Genomic DNA, 19,031 nt, shown 5'->3' on the forward strand with positions numbered 1-19,031 from the left:
CTCCTGCTCTAAACTGCTCACTGCCCTCACTTCTTTGAAAACCATGTCCTTCTGATCTCTTCTCTTCCTTTCATCTTCACTTTCCCTGCTTCTCGAGAATCATCCATTATTCTAAAATTGATGTTAAAGTTTTTGTACTTTCAATGTTTCTGAATTGGTGCAGTGTATATCCACAGACTGTTGTTGTGTATTTTAACATCGTCTATGAATGTTATCGTGTGTATATATCTTTTTATAGCTGACTTAACTGTTTATGGGATTTATCCATGATGGCAGATATAGGTTATTTTCATAAGTGTACAGTATTTTGTTATATAAATAAACCAGACTTAATTCTTTAAGGAAAGAAAGAGAGAGGCTGTAATTGAGGGACTGGAAATTGAAGATACCTGGCGACTTAAAATGTGCTTGGGCAGAGAGTCTACAGACATAAGAACATCTGTTCTTTGGCATTTTTGCCCTGTGCCTCTTTTAGCTTCCATGAGGACTATTAATATTCTCACTCCACACATGGAAAGGTCATTTTAAGGGCTCATAAGGGGAGGCAAAATCAATGTGAAATCTTGATTAAAAAAATTTTATTTATTTGTAAGGCAGAGAGAATGTGAGAGAGACAGAGAGAGAGGGAAAGGGAGAGAGAGAGAGAGAGAGATTCCATCCCCTGGTCCACTCCACTCCCCAAATAGCTGCAACAGCTGGTGCTGGACCAGTCTGAAGCCAGGAGCCAGGAGCTTCATCTGGGTCGCTCACATGGGTGAGTATTTTCTTATATAAATAAACCAGACTTAATTCTCATGCACGTGAACCATCCTCCAGTGCTTTCCCAGGCACACCAGCAGGGAGCCACATCAGAACTGGAGCAACCAGGACGTGAACCTATGCTCATATGGGATGCCAGTATAGCACTCTGCAACTTTATCTGCTATGCCACAGTGCCAGCCCTTGAGCATTTTAATAAAACCTTAACTCAATTGAGAGAGTCTTTACAACTAAAGAAAATTAGGTCATTAAATGGAAAGTTTGAAAATTTAAATTTAAGTTTTGTTACTACACAATGCGTTAAGGGCTTCTGAAAATCATTAGATCAGTTAAAGAAAAGGCAACAAATTTTAATTCTCTGTATGTCTGAGTTGTAGTATGCCTTCATAGCATGTGAATCTGATGTAATATCATTAGATATATTATTTCATTGTAAATTAGGGTACTTTCTTTACTGCCATGTGTGTGGAAAATCATATGTAGAAAGGCGAGTTTTTCACAAAACCCAAGAGAAGAGCCCAAAGGTAGAAGATATACATATACAAAGTTACTCTAAAATTTTGTAAAAAATGGAATTGAAAGATAATGTGCATTTTTGGCCGGCGCCGCGGCTCACTAGGCTAATTCTCCGCCTTGCGGTGCCAGCACATCGGGTTCTAGTCCCGGTTGGGGCGCCGGATTCTGTCCCGGTTGCCCCTCTTCCAGGCCAGCTCTCTGCTGTGGCCTGGGAGTGCAGTGGAGGATGGCCCAAGTGCTTGGGCCCTGCACCCCATGGGAGACCAGGAGAACTACCTGGCTCCTGCCATCAGATCAGCGCGGTGCGCCGGCCGCAGCACGCCGGCCACACCGGCCACGTCGGCCATTGGAGGGTGAACCAACGGCAAAGGAAGACCTTTCTCTCTGTCTCTCTCTCTCAGTGTCCACTCTGCCTGTCAAAAAAAAAAAAAAGATAATGTGCATTTTCCACAAATTTTTTGAATACCGCTCATGTATATCAGAAAGTTCATCAAATACATGTCTTTTAAAATAAATACAAATATTCAGTCCTGGAAATAAAACCAATTATGCATTTACCATATGAAATTGACTGACCCATTCCCTTCAGACCTAATAGATTGCAGATCATTCTTAGAAGTAGTCAAGTTTTCTAGGAGATACCAGAATTGCATTGTCTTCAATAACTTCCTTCCAGCCCTCCACAACCTTCAACTTAACTTTATTCATGTGTGCTCTTTTTTGGGTCTTAAAATAGGCTTTGGTTAAGCCAGCTGTTCATGAAACTGAGAGGAGAAGGGAAAAAAGCAAGCTCAGGAAAGCATAGTGTCTGGTTTAGTTTTGCATAGTTGCTATACTAATCAATATCACAGTAATTAAAATCACCCATGATTAATGGGCTGGCATTTTTATAGGGCTTCTTGTCTGCAAAAGCATTTCACAATCTATTTTGTCTAACTGCCCAGTAGGAGCAAGCCCAAAACCACCAGGCTACCCTTTGTCCTTAATTTCCATCTGAATTCTTCCTGTCTCTAGGAATACCTTGACTTAGGACGCAATTATGAGTTTCTCCTTTTTGTGTGTAAGGGAAAAACCATTTTTTTTCTCTCAAAAGCAAAAGCTAAAGCTGGAATTTACGGAGTTCACCTTGTTTTGATGAACGTTCATTGAATTTACCTTTCCCTATACAAAAAAAAAAAAAACCCTTAGGGTACCAGAAATTTGACAGGGCAACTATGTTTGTGGCCCTGAATTTGTACCCATTCGCCTTATTTCTGTCTTAAAGGCAGAGTAACAAATGCTATTATTTTCCTTTGTCTAATCAGGCTGAGGCTGAGACTCTAAATCCTGAATTCTCATCCTAACTCTTAGATCTATATAATCACAAGAAACTGACATTAACTACACACACACACACACACACACAAATTAGCATATATTTGAGAAAGGCAATTTGCTTAAGAAGGCAAGAAGACAAGTCACTATTTTCAGTTACTTATATTGTTCAAAATGCTTAAAATAAATATTCCTTGGATATCAGCTTTTATTTCTGTTACCTCTTCATCTTGCATAAATTTCAACAAAGGTTTTTTTGCACTTAGAGCTGAAGAGGAATGAAAATTACTGCACAAAGTTTTTTGAGAGCCTGTTTGAGGATTGATTTTTTTTACACTCCATCAGAAAATACTTCATAGAGTATCTAAATTTGTAATCCTAGATACAGTGCTTCTCATCAACTATCAATGAATAGTCAAATTTGTCAATCTTAATTTAATTTTTGTGTCCAAATGGTTTGCATATTTCTTTCCAGACTGTGAATACTTTGCTCTTCAGGATTCCTTAAAATATACTTAAAGAAGATAAAATAAATCATATGGAAATTATATGGCCTCCAGAGCTTTTTAAACACAATTCTTGATGATTTGCTACAGGGGTCTCCAGTTTAAGAGCAGCACTATGAAGACTGATCTATTTGGAATCTAAATGAGTCTATAAATAATCTACCCATCCATTAAAAAAATACACAATCACTGCATATAGTGGTGAAATTATTTCAACTTTTGAATTCTCACTCCAAAAAGAAGCCACTAAAATCAACTCTTGAGGTAAAGTTGGTGAATTCACTATGTTGACTGTCTCTGTAGCATATATGAGTAGAAAGGGCCAAGCCAGAAGACTTATAAGTTCTTGGAGTCCAGTTTTAGTGGGTCTTTCAAGGCAGGGGCTTGATTAGGGTAAGCTGAGGATTGCTGAACACAGCCAAGTGATAGTTTCAACTTGAGAGTTTCAAGCATTGTAACCTAATGAAGAAACAGCTCTTTGTTACTGTCTGTTAAAAAGTCAAACAATTTAATTTTTATTAAATGTTTTCTTGAGAAGTTCCTGAAATGAAGTTCTATGCAAATTTAATATTTCTTTTTTTAAAAACTTTTATTTAATGAATATAAATTTCCAAAGTACAGCTTATGGATTACAATGGCTTCCCCCCCATAACGTCCCTCCCACCCGCAACCCTCCCCTTTCCCACTCCCTCTCCCCTTCCATTCATGTCAAGATTCATTTTCAATTCTCTTTATATACAGAAGATCAGTTTAGCATACATTAAGTAAAATTTTAACAGTTTGCTCCCATACAGAAACATAAAGTGAAAAATACTGTTTGAGTACTAGTTATAGCATTAAATCTCAATGTACAGCACACTAAGGACAAAGATCCTACATGAGGAGTAAGTGCACAGTGACTCCTGTTGTTGACTTTACAAATTGACACTCTTGTTTATGGCATCAGTAATCACCCTAGGCTCTTGTCATGAGCTGCCAAGGCTATGGAAGCCCCCTGAGTTCACTGACTCTGATCATATTTAGACAAGGCCATGGTCAAAGTGGAAGTTCTTTCCTCCCTTCAGAGAAAGGTACCTCCTTCTTTGATGACCCATTCTTTCCACTGGGATCTCACTCGCGGAGATCTTTCATTTAGGTTTTTTTTTTTTTTTTTTCCAGAGTGTCTTGGCTTTCCATGCCTGAAATACTCTCATGGGCTTTTCAGCCGGATCCGCATGCCTTAAGGGCTGATCTGAGGCCAGAGTGCTGTTTAGGACATCTGCCATTCTATGGGTCTGCTGTGTATCTCACTTCCCATGTTGGACCATTCTCTCCCTTTTTTATTCTATCAGCTAGTATTTTCAGACACTATTCTTGTTTATGAAATAAGCCAATCCCAAAGGGACAAATACCACTTGTTCTCCTTGATAGGTGACAACTAACTGAGCACCAAAAAGGAAACCTGTTAAAGTGAAATGAACACTATGAGAAACGGTGACTTGATCAGCCCTTGCCCTGACTGTTGATGAGCAACTTGATATGTTATCCCTCTTAGTATTTTCTTTTGTTTGTTTGTTCTACATAATACTTTTGGTTGAATACTGTAATCAATACACAATTCTTCTTAAGTGCTGAAACTTAACTGAAAAGTGATCACTGTTAAATATAAGAGTGGGAATAACAGAGGGAAGAGATGTGCAATTCGGGACACACTCAAGCTGACTTACCTCAAATGGTAGAGTTAGAAACATACCAGGGGATTCCAATTCAATCCCATCAAGGTGGCATGTACCAATGCCATCTCACTAGTCCCAGTGATCAATTTCTGTTCACAATTGATCGTAATGATAGGACTAGGAACCAAAGGGATCGCAAATTTAATATTTCTAGTAAACAATTCCTTGGAATAGAAACCAAATATTAGTGAGGCCTGTTCAATCGGAAATTATGTCACTGTAGACAATATGGAATACAATTGTAGTTGGCAAACCACAGCACAACAAAAACAAACTGTGCACATAAGTAACTTAGGAAGCAGAACACATAGTCTCATTGATAAAGAATAAGAAGCAGTTCAATTTGTATTATTCGTTTAAGTGGTGTAAAGGACATTATAACTTCCATATAGTATTAAATTGTTTACAATCAAGTATTACATTTAACATTTCAAAAAAGATAAGTGAATATTTTAATGCCAATTATCTTTATTTTGCATTTTGAGTTAGTTATATGTATTTTAGCCATCACTTTCAGCACAGCTTTTTATCTTCATGGTTCTATGCCTCCTGTGAGTTTGAAATGTGGGAAATCCATTGAGAAATATGATATAGAATGTAGAATTCAATTCATTTGTCTTTTCTCTGCAATCCTGAAAGGATAGAAATATGAATTTATTTTCAGAAAAGATTTTATCTCTCCCTATACCATCAATCTAATCAGCATGATAGCTAAAGAGATTGTCAAATTTATTTTGTGCTGTATTCTCTGTGTCTAGCGTGGTATCTAGTTCATGAACAGTGGTCAATAAGTGTTTCCTGAGTGAATATACCCACCCTTCTGCTGCCTGAGCTGCATTAAGTCTAATTCCAGAAATAGTGGCTGAATTGTTCTGTACTTTTCCCTGATCTGTATTTTATGTTACTAGAGGAGCAGCAGGTAGATTGCGTTTCCGTTGATGTATTTCACTAATTGGATAACTGCGGGTAGTTCAGGGTTGAGCGTCGAGCCTGATCTGGACCCTTGATGTTCCCAGGATGCCGGTTTATGCTTGCTCTCTTTTTTTCCCCCACATTGTGAACCTACAGGATGGTTGGCAGGATATGCGATAGCTATCATGTAACTCTGAAGGGAAACACACTTCAGAAAATGAAAGCAACCCATGGAAGAGCAGAGCTAACTGATCAATGCAACCTGGACGCTGTTTTGTTATACCCTGAACCTAAACCATACCTGAAGGACTTTTCAATTATGTAGGCCAATATATTCAGTTGAATGCTTAAGTAAGTTTCCATGGAATATTTATGAGGATAAAATGAAATACTGGGACTAAGACTTTGTTTAAAAGTATGTAATATAAACTAAAGCACAATAAATATTTGTTTATTTTCCTTAGTCCTTTTTCAATGCTTTCATTCATACCCTGTAACACAAATCTTTCTTCAATAGTAACATATAATGCTCAAATTACCATACATGGACAACATAAAATTTTGCTTCTGTACAGAATTAAATCAATTAAATACAATTTGAGTTCTATTTTCCCTAAATTTCTTATTTGTAATAAAAAAAGTGAAACAGAGAACAAATTGACAGTAGATGTAAAAACAGCTGAGTTGCATGCCAGAAAGGAACCTCACTCTCCTGCCTGTATGATTTGCACTTCAGATATTTTGAGACTAGTTTCCTTTATTTTCCAGAAACTTTTTCTAATAAAAAAAACTCTTTTTAAATAGTGACCTATCATTCATAACTTATTATTAATCATCTATTTTAAATCTATTTTTGGCTCCGTACTGTGGCAGTCATGCAGGATGAGTAGAAAACAATCCCAGTTCAATCAGAGAGTCATTATGATAAGAAAATTAGCAAATGATAATAATAGCAACAAATAAATACACTTTGTTGTTGATCTTTGTGCAGTAGTTTTCACAAGTTTTGCATCCTAATTTGTATTCTCTTGAGTTTTGACATTAAAATCTCTGATAAAGGTGTAGGGACCATATTGGTGCTAATGCCATCTTCTTGTTCATAGCACAGTGAACCAAGAAGGTTCATTTCGTTAAGCTGGGGTAATCATATTCCTATCTCTTTCCTTCTCTTTATTTCTGTCTCTCAGAAAGTCAAATAGATACTAAGACACAGTCATTTAGTAAGAAAAAACTGATTTCAAAAATCATGTGTTAACTACACATGGGATCAGAAGAGCCTGTCTTTCTCTGGCTATTTGTTCCAAGCATTGAGAAATTCACTTTTCAAAGATACTATATCTTAGGTTAAAGTTGGGAATTCAAACAGCTGTGAAGCAATTTGAACTAATATTGGAACATATGCCCTGGACTAAGGAGCATTTCCCTTTGTAATTTACTAAATCTATAGTTTTGGTGTTTATAATTTCATTGATAAGTATTCCACTTTAGATTAATTGAGCACTTGGAAGTAGATAGCAAGCACACCATATAAATTTATGAAGTGGCAGGACTTCATTTCCCATGGGCAAAAGGTCTACATTCAGAGCCAATAGTATTATTTACATTATTTATTGATGTATAAATTGCTTAATGATTGTCTCCTAAAAGTATTAATTTTATTTTTTTCTTCTTAAAAATAATGATGTATAAAATTGTGTGTATTTATGGGGTACTATGTGATATTTTATTACATGGTTATACTTTGTAATATCTAATAAGAGTAAATATATTTATTTGTAAGCATTCTACATTTCTTTACAATGAAAGCATAAAAAATCCTATCTTTTAGGTTTTTTTAATAGAGAAATAGGCAATATATTAACATTATTGGCAGTGACCCTATTTGTAACAGAACCTTAGAAGTTCTTACTTTATGTATCTATAACCCAGTACCTATCAATCAGTGTTTCCTCAACCCTCTCTTCTGCAATTCCTTGGTGGCCTCTGGTCACTACCATTGTAAGTGTGTATGTGTGTGTTTAACGTTTTAATTATGTGATTTTTGAAATTTTTTTAATTTTAATTTTAACATCTTTAACACACTCAATGTGTCTTGTAGATACAATTCTAAGAACAATGATATTCTTTCTCCCTCCCTCCCTCCAAGCTTCCCCTCCCACCTTCTTTCCTTCTCCCTTTTTTTTTTTTTTTTTTTTTTTAGTTTTTGAAACAACATATTTTAAAATTAACTTACACTGGCTGGCGCTGCAGCTCACTAGGCTAATTATCCGCCTGTGGCACTGGCACCCAGGTTCTAGTCCTGGTTGGGGCGCTGGTTGTGTCCTGGTTGCCTTTCTTCCAGTCCAGCTCTCTGCTGTGGCTCAGGAAGGCAGTGGAGGATGGCTCAAGTGCTTGGGCCCTGCACCTGTATGGGAGACCAGGAGGAAAGCGCCTAGCTCCTGGCTTCTGATCAGTGTAGTGCGCCGGCCTTAGCGGCCATTTGTGGGGTGAACCAACAGAAGGAAGACCTTTCTCTTCGTCTCTCTCTCTCTCTCACTGTTCTAACTCTGCCTGTCCAAAAAAAATTAACTTACACCGAAAAGGCTTAACTTCACCAACTAAAAAGTTTAGCCAGTAAAAGCAAAAAGACTAGTTTAGTGGGAATGTAGATAATGGTTGTAATTAATAACTGAATGGAAAAATGACCATTTCACCTATATGCAATAAAATTTAAAGTAATCACTGATCATTATAAATATAGGAATATAACATTCTTTACCATTGATTTGACAGTTATAAAGCAATGTTTTACAAAACTGTATTTTCAGCAATACTGATACACACAGACATTTCTTTCCTTTTTCTTCTTTCTTTTTTTGTTTGTTTGTTTTTAATTGTATCTCCCACTTAGATGGGAGAACTTGTGATACCTGTCTTTCTGGGTGCAGCTTATTTCGCTCAACATGACATCCTCCAGTTGTATCCATTTTGCTGCAAATGGGAAGATTTCATTCTTTTTTATAGCTAAATAATAGTCCACTGTGTTTATATACTCTTTACCAGTTCATCTGATGATGGATACCTCGGTTGGTTCCAAATCCTGGCTATTATGAACAGTGTTAGTAAAAATATGATAGTGCAGATATCTATTTCATACATTGTGTTCAAGTCTTTTGTGTATATACCCAGTAGTAGGATGGTTGGATTATATGGTGTCTATTTCTATTTATTTAAAGAAACCCCCACACTGTTTTCCACAATAACTTCACTAATATACGGTATCACTGGAAATGTCTAAGTGTTCTCCTTTCTTCACATCCTTACCAGCATTTTTTATTCTCTGTGTTTTGGATTTTAGCCATTCTGACAGAGTCGAGGTGATATCTCATTGTGGTTTTGATTTGCATTTCTCTGATGGCTAGTGATGTTGAGCATTTTTTCATATATCCATTGTCCACTTGTATTTCTTCTGAGAACTGTCTTTTTGAAGTCCTTTGCCCATTTCTCAGTGGGCTTATTTGTTGTTGTTGTTGTTGTTGTTAAGTTTTTCCAGTTGGTGATGTATTCAGGATATTATCAGATAGGTGGTTCGCAAATATTCGTTATCAGATAGGTGTTTTGCAAATATTCTGTCCAGTTTAATTGGATGTCTCTTCGTTCCACTGATTGTTTCCTTTGCTGTACAAAAGCTTCTGAGTTTGATACGCTTCCATTTGTCTAGCTTTACTTTGTTGCCTGTGCTTTGGAGGTCTTATCCAAGAACTCATCCCCTACACCAATGTCTTGGAATGTTTCCCCTACATTTTCTTCCAGCAACTTAATAATCTCAGGTCTTAAATTGAGGTCTTTGATCCAGCTTAAGTTGATTTTTGTATACAGCAAGAGGTATGGATCTAATTTCATTCTTCTACATATATACATCCAGTTTAGCCATCACCATTTGTTGAAGAGACTATACTGAATCCACTCTCTGGTCTGAGCATTTTTGTCAAAAATCAGTTGTCTATATGTATGTGGATTAATTTCTGGGTTTTATTCTGTTCTATTGATCTATGTGTCAGTTTTTATGCAGGAGCAAGCTATTTTAATTACTAAATCTTTGTAGCATACTTTGAAATCAGGTACCTTGATGATTCATGCTTGAATTTTCTTTCTCAGGATCACTTTGGCTATTAAGGTTCTTTTGCAACTCCATGTGAATTTTAGTATTGTTTTGCTAACTATGTAAAGAATGCCATTGGTATTTTTAAGAAGATTTATGTATTTATTTGAATCTAAGAGTTAGAGAGAAGTGATGAGAAAGAGAGATCTTCCTTCTACTGGTTAACTTTCCAGGTGGCCACAACAACCAGGGCTGAGCCACGCTGAAGCCAGGAGCTTCATCCAGGTCTTCCATGTGGGTGGCAGGCGCTCAGGCACATGGGCCATCTTCCACTGCTTTTCCCAGGCCATTAACAGGGAGCTGGATCAGAAGTGGAACAGCTGGGACTTGAACTGGCTCCCATATGGGATGCTGGCATTGCAGGCGGTGGCTTTACCCACTCTGCCACAACGCCAGCCCCACCATTGGTATTTTGCAAGGGATTGCGTTGAATCTATTAATTGCTTTAAGTAGTTCATTTTAATGATATGGATTCTTCCCATCCATGAGCAAGGACTATCTGTCCATTTTTTTGTGTCCTTGATGATTTCTTTCATCAATGTTTGACAACTTTCATTGTAGAGATCTTTCACTTTGCTTAAATTTATTCCTAAACATTTGGTTTTTTTGTATTGTTAATGTGATTTCTTTCCTGATTTCTCTTTCTGTGAGTTCGTCATTAGCATACAACAAAGCTACTGTTTCTTCTATGCTTATTTTGTAACCTGCAACTTTACTGAGTTGGCTTATCAATTCTAACAGCATTTTGGTGACATGTTTGGGTTTTTCCATGTACAACATCATGTCATTTGCAAATATGGATAACTTGATTTCTTCTTTTCCAATTTTGATGCCCTTTATTTTTTTCTCCTCCCTAATTAGTCTTGCTAAAACTTCCAATACTATTCTGAATAAGAATGGTGAAAGTGGACATACTTGTCTTGTTCCAATTCTGAAGATAAGTGCTTTCAGCTTTTCCCAATTCAGCAAGATATTAGCTGTTTGTCATATATATCCTTTAATATTTTGAGGAATATTCCTTCTATACCTAATCTATGGAGGGTTCTTATCAAGAAGGGATGTTGAATATTATAAAATGCTTTCTATGCATTTATGTGAAAGATTGGAAGAGAGAGAGGAAAAATAGAGTGAAAAAAAAAAAAAAGAGAGAGAGAATGGCTGACAACAGCCAGCGCTAGGCCAGGTCAAAGACAAGACCATGAAGTATATCCTGGTCCCTAACATGGGAGACAGGGACTCAATTACTTGGGCCATCATCCAGGGCTCTTCCAGATACATTAACAGGAAGTTGGATTGGAGGCAGGATAGCTGGGATTCAAAATGTCACTCTGATATAGGATGCTTCCATCAAAGGTGACTGCTTAACCCATTGTGTTTCAACATTGTTCTCCCTGCCATTTTATTTTTAGCTTCTATGAGATTAGCTGATTTTTAGACATAACAAATGAATGAAACCATGTGATATTTGTATATCTGTACTTGGATTATTTCATTTTAGATAATTACCTCCAGTTCTCTCTGTAATATGGCAAATGTCAAGAATCCATCCATTTTTATGGCTGTGTATCATTTCATTGTATGTATGTACTTCATTTTCTTTATCAATTCTTTAGTAAATGTACACTCAGATTATTTCCACGTCTTGGCTATTGGGAATAGTGCTGTGGAATCATGGGAGTACAACAGTTTTTATTAAAAACTGATTTCATTTCCCTTGGAAGTATAAATAGGAGTGGATTGGTAGGTCATACAGTAGTTCTATTTTCAGTTTTTTGAGGAAATTCCATCTGTTTTCCATAATGGCTGTGCTAATTTATATTATCACCAATAGTGTGAAAGAGTTCCCTCCATCCTTATTAGCAGTTGTTATCATTTGTATTTTTGATAATAGCGAACCTTACTGGTGTGAGGATACACTTCATTGCAGGTTTGATTTGCATGTCTCTGATGATAGTGATTTTGAGCATTTTTTCATATATCTGTTGGCCACTTGTATGTCTTCATTTGAAAAATGTCTGTTTAGAGCTACTTGCATTTTTTAATTTGCATTATTTGTTTTTTTTTCTGTTATTTAGTTGCTTAAGATACTTGTATATTATGAATATTAATCCCTTGTTATGTGCATAAATTGCAAATTTTTTTTCCATTCTACAGGCTGTCTCTTCATTCATTTGATTATTTTCTTTGTTGTGCAAAAGCTCTTTTGTTTGATAAAACCCAGTTTGCCTATTTTACACATTTATAGTCCAATGCCAAAAATCCTATCCACATCCAATATCTTGAGGTATTATTCTAATCTCTCAAAGGTTTAGGTCTCATGTTTCTTATCCATTTTATTTTTTGTTTCTTCTTTTTTTTTCAGTTACATACATTTAAACAGGGATGTGTTTTATTATTCACACATTCGGGCAATGCTGATTTCACAGAACTGCTGCTCTGTTCATTCGCATGCTTTGTCAAACATATGGGCCATCTTCCACTGCTTTCCTTGGTGCATTAACAGTGTGCTGGATGGCAAGTGGAGCAGCCAGAACTCAAACAAGCAGTGTCACAGACTGCTTCGCCTGCTGTGATGCAACCCCAGCCCAGTTTATCAAATTTTTAAATCTTTTTCAAAAACAGACTATTCATTTCACTTTTTTTTTTTTTTTGCATTTTAAAGTCTCTATGTCATTTCTTTGTGCTCTGAATTTTATTATTTCTTTCTTTCTACCAATTTTGTATTTGGTCTACTCCTGTTTTACAGAATCATTTTCAGGCAGTGATAAATGATTTATTTTATATCCCTCTGGTTTTTCTTATAGCCATTGATTGCTATAACCTTTCATCTTAATGCTGCTGCATCCCAGAGTTTTGGTAAGTTGCGTTTCAATTTCATTCATTCAATAATTTAGAATATTTCTTTTTTGATTTTCCCTTGATCCAGTTATTATTTTAAGTAAGTGTTTATTATCCATATATTTCTGTGGTTTCCAAAGATTTTTTGTTATTGACTTCAAATCTTACTGCATTATAGTCAGAAAAGATATGTGATATGATTTATATTTTTTTAATTTTTTAAGAATTATTTTGGCACTTGCCACTTGATCTATTCTGCATAATATTTTATATATTGTTGAGAAGAATATGTATTCTGCTGCTGTTGGATAGAAAGCCCTATAGATGTCTGTAAATTCAATTGGTCTATGGTATAATTTAACTGCTATTTCTTTGCTGACTTTTTGTCTAGATGATATGTCCATTTCTGATCTTTTTTACTATTATAGTAATAGAGCCTATCTCTCTCTTTAGGTCTATTAATATTTGCTTTGTGTATTTGAGTACTCCAATATTGGGCGCATATATACTTATAAGTGTTATTTCCACTTGCTTTGTTAAACCTTTTATCATCATATATGACATTCATGATCTTTTGTTACTGTTTATGGTTTAAAACTATTTCATCTGAAAGAAGTATAACTATGTCTTCTTTCTTTTGGGTTCCATTTACACAGAATATCTTGTTACATCCTTTCACTGTAGTCTTAGAAGTATAGTGGATTTTTTGAAAGCAGCATGGAGTTTGGTCCTGGTTTTCAATTAATTCAGTCACTCTATGTATTTTAGTTGGAGAATTAAGTCCACTGACATATTTTTAAAGATTTATTTAGGGGCTAGTGTTGTGGTACAGTAGGTTAAGCTGCCACCTGCAATGTCAATGACCCGTATGGGTACCAATTTGAGTCCCGATTGCTCCACTTACAATCCAACTCCCTGCTAATCCACCTCAGAAAGCAGCAGAGATAGCCAAAGCACCTGGATTCTTGTACTACACAGAAGACTCTCATAAATTTCATGGCCACAGTGGCTGTTTGGGGAGAGAACCAGCAGATGGAAGATCTCCCTCTCCCTGTCTCACCCTGTCTCTGTCACTCTGCCTATTGGATAAATAAATATAACTTTATAAAAATTATTTGACAGAGTGACAGAAAGATTGAGGTGATTTGGGGAGAGAGAAAGAGATTGATATTCTGCCTGCTATTTCATTACCCAAATGTCCTTAATAGCCAGTCCTAGGTCCGCTTGAACCTACAAACCTGGAACTTCATCCAGGTCTCTCATGTGGATGGTAGGATTCCAGGCACATGGGCCATCTTCCCATTAGCAGAGAGTTGGATTAGAAGTAGAGCAGTGGGGACCTGAATTGGCTCTCCAATAGAAGATGCAGGTGTTGCAAGTGGTAGCATACCATGCTGTGCTATAACATCAGCCCCTAGTCCATTGACATTTAAGGTAATTATTGATAGGTAAGTTTTACTACAGCGATTATGGTACTTGTTTTGCATTTTTATTGTAGTTCCTTTATTTCTTCATCTTTATAAATATTCATTTTCTCTAGTGTATATTTTTTTTTTGCCAGGCAGAGTTAGACAGTGAGAGGGAGATAGACAGAGGGAGTTATAGACAGTGAGAGAGAGACAGAGAGAAAGGTCTTACTTCTGTTGGTTCACCCACTAAATGGCCGCTACAGCTGGCACGCTGCACTGATCCGAAGCCAGGAGCCAGGTACTTCCTCCTGGTCTCCCATGTGATTGCAGGGCCCAAGCACTTAGGCCATCCTCCTCTGCCCTTCCAGGCCACAGCAGAGAGCTGGACTGGAAGAAGAGCAACCGGGACTAGTACCCAGTGTCCCAACCAGGACTAGAACCCGGGGTGCTGGCGCCATAGGCAGAGGATTAGCCTAGTGAGCCACAGCGCTGGCCTTTAGTGTATATTTTGATTCCTTGCTTGTTATTTTTGCTTAGTCTGATATAGGTTCTTGCTTTGTGCTTAAAAAATCTCATTTGGCTATCACAAGCTATCTCAAAAGGATAACAACTTAGCATTGGTTATAAATATAGGGAAAGACACACAAACAAAAATAATACAATAATAAATCCTAATAAAAAATCTATGTGATCCATTCTTCCATAATTTTTGAATTTAAAAAAAAATATTTATTTTATTTGAAAATTTATAGAGAGAGAGAAGGAGAGGAAGAGAGAAAGCAGTCTCCATCCTCTGGTTTACTCCCCAATTGACCACAATGGCCAAAGCTGCGCTGAACCAAAGCCAGGAGCCAGGAGCTTCTTCTGGGTCTCCCACATGGGTGCAGAGGCTCAAGGACTTGGGCCGTCTCCCACTAGTTTCCTGGGCCACAACAGAGAGTTGGATCGGAAGTGGAGCAGCTGGGACTCAAACCGGTACCCATATGGGATGCTGGCACTGCAGGCAGTGGCTTAACCTGCTATGCCACAGTTCCTGCCCCTACTTTTTGAATTTTTTTTTTTTAATATGGAATGCTTCACGAATTTGTGTGTCATCCTTGTGCAGGGGCCATGCTAATCTTCTCTGTATTGTTCCAATTTTAGTATTTGTGCTGCTGAAGCGAGCACTACTTTTTGAATTTTTAATGTTAGCTGTGGCCTCTTTCAATATTGCCTGACTCTTAATATTTTAAGATGATTGTTATGTATTTTTTTAGTCTTCACAGTAGATGTATAAATGGTAAGTTTACCATATTTGGCATATTAAAGCATTCTGAATGTATCTGTGTAGTTACTCTTAGCAGTGGGTTTTCAGCCTTCTGATGTTTTTTTGTTAGCACTTCTTTCTCTGCATTTGAAAAAGGTCTTATGATAATAAACATTTTCAATTTTTTGTTTGAATAGGAATATATTTCTCCTCATATCTAAATTATAGTTTTGCTGGATACAGTATTCTTGGCTGGCAATGTTTTCCTCTGGCAATATAAAAATATCTCTTTCCATTCCACCTGTCCAGTAAAGTTTCTGCTGAGGAGTCTGCAGTCAAATTAGGACGCCTTTGTTATTTTTTTTTTTCTTTTCTCCTATGGCTTTGAAAATCCCCCTTTTGGCTTTAATCTCAGAGAGCTTCCCTGCAATATTTCTTGGGGTAGATTTGTTTGTTTAATCTGACCAGTGACCTTTGACCTTCCTGTATCTAGATATTTGTGAAATCGTTTCTGTCAATATCTCTTTGAATGTGCTTTTTAACCCTTGGATATTCTTAAGGCCCCATTGGATCTCAATAATCTGAATATTGAATTGCTCTTTCATGCTGTTTCATATTTCTCACAAACTTTCATTAGTCTTGACTTTTTTTGTTTTTCCTTCTCTGTATATTTTTAAATATTTGGTCTTAGAGTTCACTATTTATTTATTGTGTTTTATCTATTCTTTCTACTGATGCCTTCTATTGCATTTTAAAAAAGATTTACATAGTGTTGTTAATGGTTGAAGGATCTCTACTTGAGTTCCTTTAGTTACCTCATTGCTGTATCAAATTTCTCTGTTGAAATATTGAATTATTTCTCTGTGTTCCTTTGAATTTTGTTTTCCTAAAACAACTATTTCTTCACCTGAGCATTTGGAAATTTCACTTATAAGATGGCTGCTCTCTGGCATCTTATTTTACAATTTAGTTGAGATCATGTTTCCCAGGGAGTTTTTGATGTTTTTTGTGTATGTTGTCTACATGAATATTTATAGCAATATGACTTTGTGACTGTCCTTCCAGAAATTCTAAGCAGTCTGTTTATTTTCTCTGAGCCTATGGATACTTATGCTATTTCAGCACCGGATAATACCTTACATGGTGGTTTTCCCCAGGTCTGCTCTTGTTTTTGTTTTCTGAAAGGCAGAGTTACAAAATGAGAGAGAAAGTCAATGGTCTTCCATCTACTGGTTTACTCCCCAAATGGCTGCAATGAGAGGGGCTAGGCCAGGCCAAAGTCAGGAGCCAGGAGCATCTTCTAGGTCTCCCATGGGGGTGCATTGGGAGGCCAGGGACGTGGGCTATCTTCTGCTGCTTTACCAGGATCATTAGCAGGGAGCTGTATAGGCTTAACCTCCTGTGCCACAGTGTCACTCCCCCACCCCCAGTCTACTCTTAGTATGTTTTTACTGATTCCTTCTTACAGTGCAACTCAAACTCAACATTGTTCCAAACCTGCAGTTGATGTTTTCTTCAGTGTCAACTAGGAAAGTTCCTAAAAAGGGGTACTCAATCCCTACAAGCATGTTCCTGGGCCTGTAGTAGACTCAGGGTCCTTAAACTTTGTCCGTGAATGTTCCGATGCTAAATTACATCTGGAACCTACTGCCCATCAGGACAGTACAGCCTGGGGATAGGACCAAAGCTTATCCTGCTCCATTCTGCCTGCTGCTGAGGTGAGCTTTCTGTGTGATACTGTGCCTATCAGCTACATGATGTTGGATCGGATATAAAACTGTTCAATTAGGACTATGGAACTTGGCTGGACACTGAAGCAAGTGCAGAGGCTCTGTCTTCAGGTACCGGCCTGGGGGCAGGGACCATTAGAATCTGCTCAATGCTGGGTTTTATCAGCCTAGCCTTGATTTCCAAAACAGTCCTGTGGTTACTTGCTGTCTGCCCAAGATAGTGGAAAGGGTGATAGAGACAATCCTGTGCCTCACAGTCACCAGACCCTGTACAATCTTGGTTGTACATACCAGGCATACAGGCAGATAGTGGTGCTACACTTCCAAACAAGTCTGTCTCACCAGCACACAGGTCTCTCGATACCAGGAAAAGTCCAGAGACTCTGTCCCACTAGCACTGGCCTCAGGATGGAAATCTTTAGGATCTGCTCATGTCTGGACTTTACCAGCCCAGCACTGAGTCCTGTGTCCCCTAGTTGTCTGTCCACTGTGGGAGCTGAGGAATAAACACAGCTCTCTGGCTCCCCAGACTGGTCCAAGGCTGGTCACGTGTGCTTTCCACAGTTACAGGTTCCTGTAAGAGATGTCTATCAAGCCTACCAGTGGCCAGCAGTGATACTCAACCCCTGTAATGCAGGAACCTTCCTGCTGCTGAGGAGTCTGCAGGGTCAGCCGGTGAGCAGTGGCTGGGGACTAGACAGGTGCCAGTCTTGAATGCATAGGTCAGGCTCTGAGCTCTCAGGTGGTGTCCTAAGGTTCCTCTACTAGCTTCTGCACAGCTGCAGTTTTGCTTCTGCCACTTACTGGAGGTGGGGGAGGGAGTGGCAGAAGAATGGGCCTAGGGAGCAGTGCAGAAATGCTCAGTTTGCCTATATTTTTCACAGTGGGCCTTGCTCTGGGATTCAAGTCCCTCCTCACCCAAGCCAGATATGTATCTCCATGCCTTACTCCTTGGAACTGGAGGAAGAGTGACACAAGCAGCTCATTCTTTCTTGCTTTCTCTGATGAACTATTGTATGATTGTAACATGAGGAAGGACTGTGGCATCTCACTGGCTCTGGGCTCTTGTGAACTTGATTGGTTACAGTCACACTGGTATTGCTGTGAGAAGGTGGTCCCCAGCGCATCTTAGGTTTCGTCTTGATTCCCAATCTAAAAATATTAACTTTAAATTACATTGTTGGGTTTTGATGGGTTAAGTAAACTCAATTTCATCTGGAAAAATAGGGCTGTTTGTTGCTCTTATTTCAGAATGTTAACAGGTGGAATCTGATGCATTATCTTCACATTAGATGTTGAAACTCCAGGGAGGAGCACCACAGTGAGTGCCTTTCACCACTTCAAGGGCATCTTTAACAAGAATGCAGTTCCTCACTTACTTTAAATCCACACTGTGGTAAAAATTTAGCAAAAAAAAAAAAGAAGATGGTCAAAGAGATTTGCATCTGATTCCAATAGACAGAAAGTTGGCTCTACTAATCTTAATGCTTCAACAAGGAAGGCTAAACTCTTATGAGGGTACCTTTAGTCAAGCCTTCATGCATACCAAATCTATGGGAGAATCAGGAAGTGATATGCAGGCAGAGAAATCAGATCTGCAAGGAAATGAAGGTATTGCAGCAGTAACTATTGTACCGCAATTCAGTGCTAGTACTTAGGACCTGAAGTTGGCACAGACCTCGTGAGTAAGGGGCGGTTCTCAGTGAGACTACCTTCACTTTTGATACCTGCTGTACTTTAGGTATTCTCAGACTACCAATACTTCTAACTGGTTATAATTTTGAAAATTCTCAAAAATGACCCAGACCCTTGTAGTTGATAATTCATTATTAGACTCACTCACAGGAATCAGTACAGCACAATAAGTATGACAACCTTTTTGTTACACATTGTATTAGCTAATTGAATAAATGTAAGTCCAAGCCTGGGAAGGCCCACAATGCAT

The 19,031-nt window shown here is 37.8% G+C and overlaps 1 non-coding gene across 1 annotated transcript; it reads right to left on the reverse strand.

The window, feature by feature from the left end:
• Positions 1–15,170: 15,170 nt before the first annotated feature.
• LOC127484970 (U6 spliceosomal RNA) lies at positions 15,171–15,277 on the reverse strand. The gene has a single exon (XR_007912174.3). It is a non-coding gene; the product is annotated as a U6 spliceosomal RNA (small nuclear RNA).
• Between the last annotated feature and the right edge of the window lie 3,754 nt (positions 15,278–19,031).

The sequence above is a fragment of the Oryctolagus cuniculus genome, chromosome 1, assembly GCF_051225735.1.
Source record: "Oryctolagus cuniculus isolate XC-2025 breed Fujian yellow rabbit chromosome 1, ASM5122573v1, whole genome shotgun sequence".
Taxonomy (NCBI): Eukaryota; Metazoa; Chordata; class Mammalia; order Lagomorpha; family Leporidae; genus Oryctolagus; species Oryctolagus cuniculus.